The sequence below is a fragment of the Danio rerio genome, chromosome 14 (genome assembly GCF_052040795.2).
Source record: "Danio rerio strain M-AB ecotype USA chromosome 14, GRCz13ab, whole genome shotgun sequence".
Taxonomy (NCBI): domain Eukaryota; kingdom Metazoa; phylum Chordata; class Actinopteri; order Cypriniformes; family Danionidae; genus Danio; species Danio rerio.
The window spans coordinates 19,500,745-19,516,367 of record NC_141034.1 but is presented as its reverse complement, the minus strand read 5'-3'; the positions used below and the strand labels follow the sequence as shown (position 1 = coordinate 19,516,367).

General features: G+C 36.1%; 1 protein-coding gene across 26 annotated transcripts in view; it reads left to right on the top strand.

Annotated features, from left to right (window-relative positions):
- The first annotated feature begins 7,206 nt into the window (after positions 1-7,206).
- Positions 7,207-15,623, top strand: part of jakmip1 (janus kinase and microtubule interacting protein 1) — a 66,530-nt gene continuing 58,113 nt past the window's right edge. For 15 of the 26 annotated variants that reach the window (XR_015507260.1, XR_015507257.1, XM_087281304.1 and 12 more), the window contains exon 1: positions 7,207-7,325. The gene's annotated coding sequence lies outside the window, so the exon portion shown is untranslated. Of the gene's footprint in view, positions 7,338-15,623 lie in introns of all 26 variants that reach the window. The other 11 variants (XR_015507259.1, XR_015507258.1, XM_087281310.1 and 8 more) reach the window with 1 other exon arrangement.

Here is a 15,623-nt window from a genome sequence, read left to right as displayed (position 1 = left end):
GATTAATAATAAAATGAACATAAAATTTTGGATCTCATTTAGCTGTCCCCCCACTTTTAAAATGTCTGTGACGCCCCTGTTTGTGAACATGAAACATGAAAATTGCCTTTATTTGGGAGGGTTTTCCTCCATTTTGCATTTTGGAATTAGAGGTAGGAAGTTGAAAGCCTCATGTGACAGTAAGTAAATCAATTCCTTTTTTTCTTTCTTGAATTCTTGTATTTGATTGTCTGCTTGCATGTCACTGAAAAAAATTAGCATGCATAACATGTTGAAAATTACTTATAAAAGGAAAATGGCAACTATGATCTTTGGCAACTAGTTGCCGGTGGGCTTAAATGGGTGTTAAAGACATGTTAATATTTTTATCCCCCAAAATTGTAAGTTTTGGCTAACGTTTAAAAACTTTAACCCCTTTATGCAACAGAGCACATGTCCTAACATCATTACAGTCTATAAGCATAAAGCAGGGTCATGACCGAAAGGACAAGATCTCGGATACAAGCGGCTGAAATGAGTTTCCTTCGCAGGGTGGCAGGGCGCACCCTTATAGATAAGGTGAGGAGCTCTGTCACACAGTAGGAGCTTGGAGTAGAGCTGCTGCTCCTACACATGGAGAGAAGTCAGCTGAGGTGGCTCGGGCATCGTTTTGCGGATGCCTTTTGAACGCCTACCTAGGGAGGTGTTCCAGGCAAGTCAGGAGGAGGACTCAGGGAAGACCCAGGACACGCTGGAGGGACTATGTCTCTCGACTGGCCTGGGAAAGCCTCGGGATTCCCCAGAAGAGCTGGAGGAAGTGTCTGGGAAGAGGGAAGTCTGGAGATCTCTGCTAAGACTGTTGTCCCTGTGACCCAGCCCCGGATAAGCGGATGAAAATGACATGACATGGCAAGAGATAACATTGATAACATTGCAATCAACAGGACAGTATTTTAATCACTTTGCACTTATTTGTGTATTTGACAGGATGTCAAGAGACCTGCTTAAAGACTGTTTCACCAATCGTTGCGAAGATCACTGGGCAGAAGAGGAAGATGCCAACATAAATGATGCCATCATTTCCTCTGAAAGGACTTTTTAAATTTGCTTATTGAGAATTTTAATTCAAATTAAAGAACTCAATGAAAACGTCTGGCAGTGTTTTTAAATACGAAACAGTTGCAATGCATCATCATATTTTATTTAACATTTTGAAGTAAAGTTTACAGGATAACCAAAAAGATAACTAGGAATTTTGGATCAAATATAAATCTAAAAATAGTAATATATTTAAATGTACGACTTAAATAAATTTTATAAACAAAAAGTCAATGAAATTTACTTAGAATTCCCCAAGTAAGCTTAAAATTTAAAATTAAATGTACATATAATTATGGTAAATCTTTTACTTGGCAAGGTTTTGAAGATTTACTAGCCTTTTCTGAGTAAAAAACATGTCCAAGCTTTTTTCAAGTGGACCCTACTCCTCATTTTTTACAGCATAAATCTACATGTTTAAACTTGAAAAAGCTTTGTATAATCAGTTAATTGAGTATCTTGAAGACAATAAGTTGCTTGGTGATAGCCAGCATGTCTTTAGACCATTGCGGTCAACCATGTCAGCATTGCTTTTATTTACTGAACATATACCTATTGCACTAAATAAAGGTCATGTCACTGGACCTGTATACATACATTTTAGAAAGGCCTTTGATACAGTTAATCATAATTTTCTTTTAAACAAATTAATCTCTCTTCTTTTGTCATAGATAGGTTTTCATTATATTTATCAAATAGATCTTAGGTTGTTAAAATTGGTAAAACAACATCACAGGCATTAGGTTGTTCTATGGGGGTTCCACAGGGAAGTATTTTGGGACCTTTATTTTTCCTGATGTAAATCAATAAACTCCCTCAGGTAATTAAACATTCAGATTCTTTATTGTACGCAGATGACACTGTACTTTTTGTGGATCAAGTACAGACACAATTAACAATAAATTAAATACAGATCTTCAGCATTTACATGAGTGGCTGCAAGACATCCGAAAGTCAAAGTCCGATCATTTGACTAATAACGTTAAGACAACAGAGTGTATCACCTAGGAGAAATTTATCCATATCATATCCCATCATTTTCTCAAATCAAAAACTTTCTGTTGTATTCACATATCAATATTTAGGAATCAGTCTGGACTCTCACCTCACGTATTGCTACCATGTTCAAAATATTTCTAAAAAGCTGAAACAAAAACTATTTCTTTATAAGAAAATTAGGACAAATTTTGTCTTTTTCGTTTTCAGAAACTTGTCTTCATGCCATAATCTTCAATCTTGTCTACCTTGTCTTACTGTTTGCCTGTTTGGTCTCTCATAACAAATGATATCTTGGAGCTGATAGCTAGACTGTACAATTGGGCCTATAAGATCCACAACAGACTTTCTGTATATGGACACATCACTGTTTTGCTCTATCACTTTCTAATGCTTTAACATTTTAAAACTACATTATCGCAGCAGCCCTTTGTGCTTTGGTACCAAAACTCAACACAAGGACTGATCGTTCCACCAGATCTGTAACAAATGGATGTTTGCCATTACGGTCTTTTAAAAACTGTTATGGACAGAGATCTTTCTTTTATGTATTCACAAAAGCCATGGAATGAGAGCTCACAACATCTAAAAACAATACCAACACTGACGCTTTTTAAAAAATCACAAATGCTCGTCATCTGATGGTCAGCTATCGCTGTAGCCACTGAGATAGTAGCCTGCTTTTCTCTATTTTATATGTTTGGTGATTGTATGTACTGTGTTGATGGATGAGATGTCTGTCTGTTTTTGTGTTCTGCAGAGCAGGAACCTGCTGAAAAACACCATACAGGCTGAGTCAGGCCTGATTATCTTTCAATCTTTTGCTGTTTAAAATTGTATAAATAGATAATAAATAAATAAATAAATAAATATTGCTCCTATTAGTTATACCATAATGATATATTTGCAAATGATTAGCTAATGATTAATTAAACAGCTTGAGGATGAAACACAGTTTTGGCACATTGTGGCAATTAACAAACTAATTACACTATTAATTAAACATAGGTGTTCACAGGGAATTCATTCATGGTGACAGTTAAATTTAGCTGCTGATGTGTCAGTCATTAACGAATTGTTACATTTTTCATGAGAAGCTGGTTAAGCATTAATAAATTCCTTTGTGCACTCCCAGTAATGTAATGTAATGTAATGTAATGTAATGTAATGTGTATTTATATAGCGCATTTATTGTGTATGGCCATACACCCAAAGCGCTTCACAATCATGAGGGGGGGTCTCTCCACACCACCACCAGTGTGCAGCATCCACTTGGATGATGCGACGGCTGCCACAGGACAACGGCGCCAGTGCGCTCACCACACACCAGCTATTGGTGGAGTGGAGGGACAGTGATAGAGCCAATTCGGTGGAGAGGGGATGATTGTAAGGGCCGATAGAGGGACTTTGGCCAGGACACCGGGGTTACACCCCTGCTCTTTCACGAGAAGTGCCTTGGGATTTTTAATGACCACAGAAAGTCAGGACCTCGGTTTAACGTCTCATCCGAAAGACGGCGCCCACTGACAGTGTAGTGTCCCCTTCACTTTTACTGGGGCATTAGGACTCACACAGACCACAGGTTGAGCGCCCCCTGCTGGCCTCACTAACACCACTTCCAACAGCAACCTAGTGTTCCCTAGTGGTCTCCCATCCAGGTACTGACCAGGCTCAGCCCTGCTTAGCTTCAGTGAGTAACCGGTCTTGGGCTGCAGGGTGACATGGCTGTGGATAGTGTCATAGATTTTATCTTATGATTCTTGTGAAAGAAGCAAAAATAAATATATTATTCATGAGCTAAATCAAGTTGTAGTGTTAGTGTGTCTGTGTGTCTGTGTGTATGTGTTTGGCCCGGAGTAGTGGTCCACATGTGGTGTTAATCATGCATGCAGTAACGTCTGTGTTTAGCTGCACTCTGACATGCATATACAAGCGGAGAGTCAGAGAGAGAAACAGGCAGACGCGAAAATCTAGGTCAGAATGATGGCACTTTAGTAATGTTTCTGAGGCTGATTTTCCACTCCACTCAGCAAAGAGCCACTCTTGACCCCTCCCTCCTCCTTACACAGCAGTGGACGGTGGTGCTTTCCTGAGCTGTGACTGTTTCATTCATTCAGGCTGTAACCACATTAGCCTCTCTCACTACTTCCACATTTACTCGTTACCTGAGCTAAACTGCTGGGAAGAAGGTTTGAAGAACTGTAAGTTGTATGTTGTTAGTGAAATCAATTCACGTTTTAAGAAATTTACTGAATGATTCAAAGCAACTTCACATTATTAAACAAGAAAATACCAGTAGTTTTAATATATTGCATTGTTCTTGAATTACAAAAAAAAATACATTTTCAAGTCGAAAGCAGCTATATATATATATATATATATATATATATATATATATATATATATATATATATATATATATATATATATATATATATTTATCGGAATTAGACTTTTTTTTTTTTATATATATTTCCCAAATGATTTTTAAAAGAGCAAGGAAATTCTTATTTAAAAAGTCTTATTTGTTTTATTTTGGCTAGAATAAAATCATTTTTTTTTACATTTTTTAAATAATATTTTAAGGCCAAAATTATTAGCCCCTTTAATCTATATATATTTTTTTCAATAGTCAACAGAACAAACCATCATTATACAATAACTTGCCTAATTACCAGGACCTGCCTAGTTAACCTAATAACCCAGTTAAGTCTTTAAATGACATTTTAAGCTGTATAGAAGTGTCTTGAAAAATATCTAGTCAAATATGATTTACTGTCATCAAGATAAACATAAATTAGAAATGTGTTATTAAAACTTATGTTTAGAAATGTGTTGAAAACAATCGTCTCTTCATTAAACAGAAATTGGGGAAAAATAAAAGTTTTTTATCAATTTTTTTTAATTGATAAAATTGGTTGGGTTTAGGGATGAAGGAGGGTGGGTCAGTCTATTGGTCGGTCGGTCAGACAGTCAGTTGACAGCGGCCCCTGGTGGATTTACACGGAACAGCGGGCGCGAATGACACTTGAGAGAGAAATTTAAGATATGAAAAAGTGCACACAACGGCCTCTCATAGATTTGCAAAAACTGCAAAAATACGTACCTCCTGAGACATATTTCGCAGTCTCCAAAAACGTTCATAGGACTACATTTTTAGAATGAGCCTGCGGTGCAAGTATTTGAATGATTCTTCAGCATAATGTCTAAAGTGAAGACAAAACAGGTGATTTTGCTGACATTTTAATATCTCTGTTGCAATGGGGATATCACAATAATTAACCCAGAAAAAGCTAAAGCAGTGCAAACACTACCAGATTGCGCTAAACACATGCAGGCATTTCTTCTTTCTTTCTGTTTACTGAACTAGTCTGCAGTAACTTCCATCTCACACTCAACACACTACAATTACTATGGTTTAAATACAGCACACACAAAAGAAGGAGATTGACTTAGAAAGTCTATTACAAGTTTTATAATGATTTGATTAGCTGTAGTTTAAAATTACGATGGGTTTTTCCTCCCCTAAGCTCTTATCATGCAGTCTCTAACGCCATCTTGTGGATGGCGCTGCATAGTTACAATCTTAACAACTACATTCTTGCCTAAAAAGCCTCAAAAGTACATTAGGTTGTCCAACAGCTGCAATAATTGTCAAACTGTAATGAGTTTATTGATCTGCTGTCACTCTGTGTGGATAGAGTAATACAGAAGGGTGAGAAGGCTGTAGGAGTTCTGATATGCAGAATATGGCACGGCTATCTGCCAATCAGATTTAAGAACCAGACAGAACTGTTGTATAAATGAGCAATATCACACTTAGCAGTGCGCTATTGCTGTATTCTTTTTTTAATTGCAATTTTAGAACACAGAACATATAAGGGCAATAACAACAATATATTGATATCAAAACAAGTACAATATAAAAAGAAAAAAAAATAAATAAATAATACAATTATTCAAAAAAACAAAATTTAGGGCTTGAAAATAATTAACAGTTCTTTTTGCTTAATCAGTTTTTGTTTCTTTTATCAAGCATAGATAATGACCTATTTCTATATTGCTCTATACTGTCACTGGTGAGAAACTAAGGCACGACTCCCACCAGTGCCGAGTGTGATATCGTAGTTGCATATATTGTGCATAATATATATATATATATATATATATATATATATATATATATATATATATATATATATATATATATATATATATATATATATATATATATACATACATACATACATACATACATACATACATACATACACACAAACACACACACACACACACACACACACACACACACACACACACACACACATACATACATGCATATATGCATACATGCATACATATATACATACATACATACATACATACATATGTATATATACAGTGTCATATATGTACATATATATGTACATATATATAATGTATTCATTTCAATACTATTTATTACAGATGAATGATTTGTTGTGTATGAATAAATGAGTATATTCATGTTTTAAAGTGTTATACAGAAGTCAGTCATTTAAAAGCATTTTTGGAATTATTTAATACAAAATTAATACAAGTTTTATCAATGAATTTCTATTATAAAACTGCTCTGGCAGGATCTTTATGTGTTTATAATATGTTAATGTTTATATTAAGCAACTCAGTTTAGTTGGTCTTACTGTCTGTCTATGGCTTTTATTGCTTATTTTTAAACAACCCAAACATGTTCACTTAATTAAACATTTATTAAGTATTTAGAATGTACTTTTTCTATTTTAGTTTTAAATGATGCTCTTCATGAGTTGTGCCTTACAGTGGGCGTGTTCGCTGAAATTACACACAGTAGCCTACTATGAGGGAGGCTGTGCTAATGAATATTCATCAAACTAATGTGACTTCGCTAATACATTATATGAGAAATTGCTTAGCTCATGTATGTTAAATACATAGTAATAACGACGCTGCGTCGCCCTCCTCCAATCGCGAAAGCGCTGCTCATGAATATTGAACACGCCACCTTCACGGTAGTAGGATTTAAAAATTCGCCGTCGGATTTCTCTTGCGTGTGTAGTGGAGACTAATGTAACGCTATCGGCACTACAACAGCATCAACACACACACGCCACCCTCCTCTACACTTCCGCAACTGCTGTGAGATGCCGTCGCCCGGTGTGTTTCTCCGGTCAGAGCCGAATTAAGGACAAATTATCGGCCCGCAGGAGCGACCGCGGACACCTGAGACGCTCACGGCAAGTTACTGGGTATCGTACGAACAAATGTTCATTATAACCGGGATCGGTGCATGGTTCCGTTTGATTCTCCGCTGTATGGGGAAGCATAATTAAACGAATATATCGATAAATGGTTGAATGAGCGTTATCAGTGAATTTGGTTGTCTCATCACTTTCACCCAGAGAGTTTAATCACCCTGCTCGTGCGCTCGTCGCTTGCAACATCACACCCATGTTTAATTCATTGCATTTGGCCCGGTAATGTGCCACTGACATCTGTCCTCGTGATGCTTTGTAAACGGTGTAGATCCGGGCTGGAAGAACACACATGATTAGCGGCGATCCTCTGTCATCTCTCGCGGCTGTCAGTCATGATGATGTCAGGCAGGCAGGCAGTCGGTCAGTGGGTTTGATCTGTGATGCGCGGTGCTTTGATGAGCACAGATGTTCAGCTGCAGTGGGTATGTGATGGCCGGTGCTGTGGGTGTGGTTCTGGCCGCCCGGTGCTGATCAATTCTGCTTCTGTCTGTCTGGATGCATCGCACAAGCTTCCCGTGGTGATGAAAGACCTGAGAATAAAGGAGAATTGTGATTTACAAGCCTTCAAAACATGAAGAAAAACTTGAAAATAATTTCTCCAGACTATAAATATACATTTATGTTGTGTCAGTTTCAGGATGAGAATCGTGTTGGAGATGTCACACAAACAGATTTGGACTTCTCACAAGGTGGACACTGATTATTTTTTTAAAGTTGTAAAACGAAAGATATTTGGAGTGTAATTGATAATATAATACATTTTCAGCATTATTTGCGGTGTCTTATTTGCTGTAATTGTTTGTGAAATTGACTTGCAGCTCCTGGGTAAACTGCATCAGTTTCCAATTGTCATTGAATTTCAACAAACAATTATCTGGGTTGTTTAAATCAAGTAAAGAGTGTTTCCCAAGTCTATGTTTAGACCATAATACTACCCTACTCCCTCAGAGCTTGTACTTGTTGTAGCAGACTGCCAACATTTACATTGTATTTTAGGAAGTAATTAAAAGGGCTCCAGTAGGCATAGGCAGGTATAAGTTTCTGACGGTATGATAACCTTAGATAAAAATATCACAGTTTTATGCTTATTATCATAAAATTATCTATAATTGCTGCAAAATAATTTATTTTAAATGTCTTAGTAAAAAACAACAACATTTTCCCCCATTTAACACCATATATAAATTTTTAAGAACCATTTATAATATTTTGGAACAGTAAACATGTCAGGCTACATACCGGTAATTAAAATAAACCATTGACTTCTACTATCTTCATTTGCTTCAAAATTTTCTTACAACACTTTAAAAAAAACTTCACAAATACCCTACAAATGGTTTTACAAAATTTTTTATAACAAAACCTTGACTTTTACAAACCGTGGTAAACCTTGAAACAGGTTATCATCCTATGCCTAGTCTCCAGATATCGTCAAACACATTTTGTTTCTTTTTGACAGTATATGTGATCTTTTCCATTCACATATGTGACAGCATTTCTTCATTCCACTTTGCAATTCTAGGTTCAATTATATTTTTCCAATTAAGAGCTATAATATGTTTAGCTTGTAAAATGTACATGAATCTGACCTCTTTGCTTTGTTAGAGAGGGCTGACAGGATGTATAGACAGGATGTATACCCAGGATTAAAATCTTAGGATCCAATGGTAATGGTGATAAGATTTGGTCAATCACTTCAATAACACCTTGCCAAAAGGGTTTCACTTTCACACATTCCCATATATATATATATATATATATATATATATATATATATATATATATATATATATATATATTAGTGCTGTCAATCTATTAAAAAAATTTAACTAATTTATCGCACTTTTTAAAAAAAATTAATTGCGAATAATCGCATTTAAAAGGCTGAAACTTGTAATTTTGGCTATTCGAGTGTAAAATTTATGTAAACGCAAGACAAATACTGTTTAAATTCAAAATATAATTCATTATTAGAATTTTTGTTTAACTTGTAACACAGATTTCTTCATGTAAACAACATACCCACTATAAACCATCAATAGCCTGGCTTAACAGCCATATTTATTACAGAAATAAAAACACAGGCATGTTAAAGCCATTTGAATTTCAAAACAATCAATGCCAATAAAGAAAACATTGATTTCCATGTTGGATTCTAAGTGGACTGCAAAAAAATAATAAAGTATTGAAAATCTGTGCATGCCCTTGAATAGGTTTACGAACTCCCATTCTATAAAAGCACAAAAGCCATATATAAGAAATAACGAGAGTTGACTAATTAAAAAACTACATTTTTTTTATTTATTATTAAAATAAAATTATAATCCACACTGGAAATGTGGGTGCCTGTGTGTTTTGAGGGAGCCAAGAAAATAATGAGCATAACAAAAACTGCCTGCTGATGCACACAGTTAATGTTGATTAATAAAATAAAGATAAATAATAAAAGCAATGTTTCAGAGACCCTACATTTTTTTAACTCAACAATGAAACATCAAACGATGCTAAAATATTTTACATTGTCAATCAAATGAACTTAAACAATAAAAAAATGCAACAAATATTTGTTTGGGCAGAACTACAAAACTAAATTTAAAAAAGAAAGTTGCTTAAGTTGCACACTAGTTTGGTCATGTATAAATATCATTATATTAACCATATTGTATAAATATTATTGTCACTTTAAGCCTACATCATGCTGACGATCAAAAACACAATGTCATGATATCTTATGCGTTTGTCTTCTGACCGAGTGCATCTTAAAATACATGACTGACACTACTCATAGAAATTGAGAAGCAGACATTCTTTATAATTTGTAAAATAAAGACTTGCAGGTTCAGGAAACAGCAGGAGGAAGTTGCCGCGGCCGTGGTGCAGATTAAAAGTAAAAAAAAAAAAAGTATATTTATATGGACAGATAGGTAACTAGATAGAATAAACAGGAGTATATTGATCTGTGCCCCGCTGCAGAGTGCAGATGCAAAAGCCTGCTCTCCCGCGGGGCGGACCCACGCATAAGAAACAGGCGGGACTCTCGGCTATTTTGACGAATGCACACCTACATTACACAGAGCCCGACATGGAAGTTTGTGATTGGGTCAGCCCAATGTCAGTAAAGAAAATAACTAATGGGCTGCAGATTATGTCACTCGGCCGTTCTGTCCGGAAAAGAAACATCTTACTTTCAGAGCGTGACAGCTCTCAGCACTGTCAATCACTGAGGCTGAAAAACATAACAGACTGTTAAGTGCTTTATGGGCCGATCAAATCATAAGCAGATGATCAGCCCGGCCCAAAAAGTACGTCGAAACAGCGGGAAACTGCCCGGCGTCTGCCCCTGGCCACAACAGGAAAAAAAAAAAAAAGTGTTAATTGCGTTAATTTTTTTTAACGCGTTAATTATTTCAAATTAATCGCATTCATTCTGACAGCGCTAATATATATATATATATATATATATATATATATATATATATATATATATATATATATATATATATATATATATATATATATATACTAATATATATATATATATATATATATAGACTTCAGCTGTTTATCTTCTTTCCATAACCTTAGTTTTGATTTCGAGGATTCGTAAGAAAAATTTGTACAAAGAGGAGATTGAGCCTTTATCATAACTGGACAATTATTTGTTATTGATTATTTGTTTCCTTTTAAATGAACAAACAGAATCTTTTTTGGAGTGTCAAAATTAATTGTTTCTATTGTGTGTCACAATGTAGATAATTGGATAGGTTTAGTTAGAAACAGACCATAACTGGTTATGATAAACTGATGGTTTTTCATCATTTGTTATGGTAGCACTATGGTGAGGCCAACGAGAGACATGTGAGGGTAGCATACTATGACAAAAGAGGTGAGATGCGTGTGGAAGTAATTAAAAAGCTCTAACTATTTTAAATGCCTACATCTGGACACATTTAGCTGTTTGTGAGTTCGTTGGGACATTCTACTGAAGGTACAATGGAAATTCAAGTTTTAAATTCAAATGTTGTTTGTCACACACAGAGTCACAGTATGATATGCAGTGAAATGCTTACACAACCGCTCATGACCTTAAAAATAATAACAACAACAACAACTATAATTATAACAACAATAAGAATCTAAATTTGCAGAAATAGAAGTTATGCAATAGAAAATAAAATCAAATATAAGCTGTTAAAAGACTTTCAATATAGAGTAAGTGGTTGTAGTAAAAAGTATAAAGTACGACAATATAAAAGAGCTGTCTGTACAAACAGAAACATAGAAGTGTTACTAATGTAGTAAAGTGCCTGATGCATAAGAGAGGAGAGCCAAAGGTACTCCAGCATACTTTAAAAAGCTCAATCTCTCCCGCTTATTGAGCAGCAGAACACAATTCTGAACTAGGCCAATATTTTTATTTGATGTTTGATACATTCAAGAAGTGTTTTTTTCTTTGAGCAGGAAAAATAAAAGATCAAGGCTCAATCACAATTCTATTTTTGTACCCCTACCTCTTCCCCTTCCCCTTTCCCTTGGCCCTTAAAACAGAGTGTAAAAGGGAAGGTCTTCAAAATTTAACCCTAAGAACTGGGACTTCACTACGGCACCTGCACACGTGGCATCGCAATCTCTTGCTTCATATGAGATCGATGATCATGACTGCTGTAGTTATTTCAGTTGCGTTATTTTTTGGTATTTATCTTTAGGAAATAACTGAAGGCATAAACTGTAGCATGTTATCATAACAATCTAATGTGGCAATAAGATCGTAACTACACTGCGCATTTACACCGTGGCCATATTCAGGTAAACACACAAAAAACAACATAAACATTATAGCAGACATCGTAAAAAGCTCATTCCCAGACACTAGACTTTTCTGACAGGGATTCGAGTGTCAGCGAGTGACTAAATGTTGTGGGACTGCTATACAGGAGTTATTATTAGGGATTATAGATAGCAACATTTAGCATGTTTTTTTTTAAAGCATGACAATAAAACACAAACGCAGTTATGAATGTATTAAAAACACGTGCTTGTTTGTTATAAAAATTTGTAAAAATGACAAAAATACTAAATTGTGGATCTTACTTACTTCTGGGTGCAGCTATACTGCTGTTGTGGCTGGTGTATTCTGGGAAATTTAATTACCCCTTGGTTTTGAGTGTGGTTCTGAAAATCTTTGTTCGAAAGGCTATTTACCCCTTCCCCTTAGCCCTACGCCTTCAAGCTAAAGGGAATTGGGACACCCCTACCCCTCGTTTTCAGCGTTCACTTAAAGGGGTAGGGGTGTCCCAATTAAGGGAAGGGCTAAGGGGTAGAGTTGGGTCTGACTCTTTGTATTTAATGATAAAATTGTATGATGTAAAACTGAACATTGAGAATGTCAATATTTACAGTCTAATAACACTATAGATACATTTGTAATTTTTAAAAATAATAAAAAAAAAATTGCTGCCGATGAAATACATCTAAACTGGCCATCAATCACTGTAGTGAGGGATGGAATATTTAGATTTATGTTGTTGACATCGAAAAGACTTTCTGTGCTTTGAAAGCAAATTCTCTCTGCATGCATGCATTTCCAAAGCATGAAATCTTAAACTGATACAGTAAAACTGACATTGTTATTGTTCATATCTCTGGTAGTGCTGAGGAAGCCTCTGGAACTCCAGATGTGGAAAAGTTTGTTCCCGACACAGACTACAAGCCATACAGGGCTTACCAAATTGTTCCTGCAGGGCAGTGTCCTGCCGAATTTAGCTCCACATTGCCTCAACACACCTATGGAAGTTAGTTAGCTAACCTTAGTTAGACCTTAGTTAGCTTGTTCAGGTTTGTTTGATCAGGGTTGGAGTTAAAATCTGCAAAACACCGACCAACCATTGAACTTGCAAACCCATATGGAGACCAGTCAAAACTGACCAAAACAGAATCTCTGAAAGGAGGATTTTAGAGGGACCAGATCCTTAAACCAGTGTTGTCAAACTTATTGAGGGCCACAGATCTGCAGGGTTTACCTACATGCAGCTCCTACTCACACCTGTTTAATAGTTCCTTGCAGTCTTGAACACCTTGATTTGTTAAACTAGGAGTCCTATCATACACCCGACGCAATGCGGCTCAAGGCATGACGCAATTGTTGTTTGCTAGTTTCAGCTCGGCGCAAGAGTCGTTTTGACGTTTTGCACCAGCTGTTTAAATAGCAAATGTATTTGCGCTCATATGTGCGCCCATTAGAACTGAATTTGGAAATAGTTTTGAAACAAATATTTGCTCTTAATAAACAAAATTAATTATGTATAGGCTAATGGATATCTGTACGTACAACAGGTTTCCCTATCCATGAGAGTGAAAGCGAAAGTAAACAATGAGGAGGTTCATCTCCCATTCTCACCCTGTAGATGCTCTGTTCAACTGTTTTCTCTCTAGTGAAGTGTTCAGTTTTTCCACTTACAAAGTCCGCTATGTAAATAGCAAATGCGCTATGGCGAGGCGCAACTGGCTCTTAATGGGAATGGGAGATGAGACTCTGATTGGTTTATTCTCAAAACACACCTATAACTCAGTAAGAGAATAAGCTCAATCCTGTAAGACCATGCGCCGCAGCGCAAAGCGGATTTTTCCATCCTTAAAAGAGCAGAAGTGAATTCTGACACGCCCTTAATGCGTTTGCGCCCAGCGCTTTGCACTTTGCGCATGGATCGTCAAAATGGAGCCCCAGGTGTGTTCGATTAGGGTTGGAGCAAAACTTTGCAGAGCTGTGGTCTTCCAGGAATCACATTTGAGACCTATGTCTTAAACCAGGGGTGTCAAATTCAGTTCCCAGAGGGTTGCTTCCCTGCACAGTTTAGTTTCAACCCTGCTTCAACACACTCATGCCGTAGTCACAATACAGTTTGAGCATGTGAAGCACTGCGAAATGGGGCGAGATTTAACACAATGATTAGACATTTAAAAAGTGAGCGATTGGCTTTCAATCAGCATTGCTCAACCAAACTATGCCCACAATAAAACAAACAGCAAAGCACAGACAAATGGGATGATAGCGCCTGCCGCTTCAGAAGCATTAATTGACAAATTCATATCAAAGAAAAACAGCATGTCGATAATATGGGAATATTTTAGTTTCAAAGTCACACACCAAACAAAAACAGGTCACAACAAGTAAAAAAAAAAATCACTGCAGGAAATACAACAACCAGCACCTTTAAAAGCACCACAGGTGGCTATATGAAAAGTGTGTTGCTAAAAAGTCAACTAAAAGTATTGCTAGTGACACTCAATTAGCGGCTGTTACACAGTATGAAAAAACACCACAAAGGCAAGTAACGGCATAACGCACGACGGTTTGCTCTATAGAAAAATTTGTGTTTAATTTCTGCATACTTATAAACAAATTTAAATAAATAATGGAGTTAGTTAATATCTTTTCAGTTTCTTTTGTATCTAACACTTGCTGTATTTTAGACGTAAGAAGCTACGATACAGAATATTGAGCTGAAGCTTGATTACAAAATTAAAAATCGCAAATCAAATTGAAATAGCAATATCTGTTAAAAAAATCACAATTAGATATTTTCCCCAAATTGCACAGCCCTAGTCCATATTTAAAATTGCTGTATAGAGAGGTAACATTTTGATCTTTGATTGGTCTCACAGAGCCACGTGATGTGATTTTGCAGGTCAGAGCTCACCAAGCTTGATCTTTCCAACACAGCGAACTGCGAAACTTGTTGCACGAAAAGTATTTTGTCGAAAAGTGCAGTGTGTACAGCTTCACCTGTAGGTTTCAAACAAGCCTAAAGGACTCAATTAGTTTGATCAGATGTTTCATTTGGGTTTAAACTAAACTGTGCAGAGCTACGGCCCTTCGTTATTCACTAAATTGGACACCTGTACCTTAAACTAATAATTTCAGACACTGTGAGAAATAGGTCATACCACAATGAATGTTTTTAGAAAATTGCACTGTTTATTGATCTGGCCTGTAAACCAATGGTAGGAGACATTGAAAACATAATAGGGCCACTTTAAAGTAGGATACAACATGCAATTTTTAGTTTTATCAGCTGAAAATTGACTTTTTAGCAATACAAAACTATACTGCTAATGTAAGGGATAAAGTACACCCTGACAGCTGTTATGAGAAGTACAGGGCTCTCGTATTCTGTGAAAAAAAAACCTGAGTCAGGCCTGTAAACAGCCTGGTCAAAGGGGTGTTTTTTTTTGGACTCCTCATTTTAGAGACATTTTAAGCACTATTCTGAATTAGCT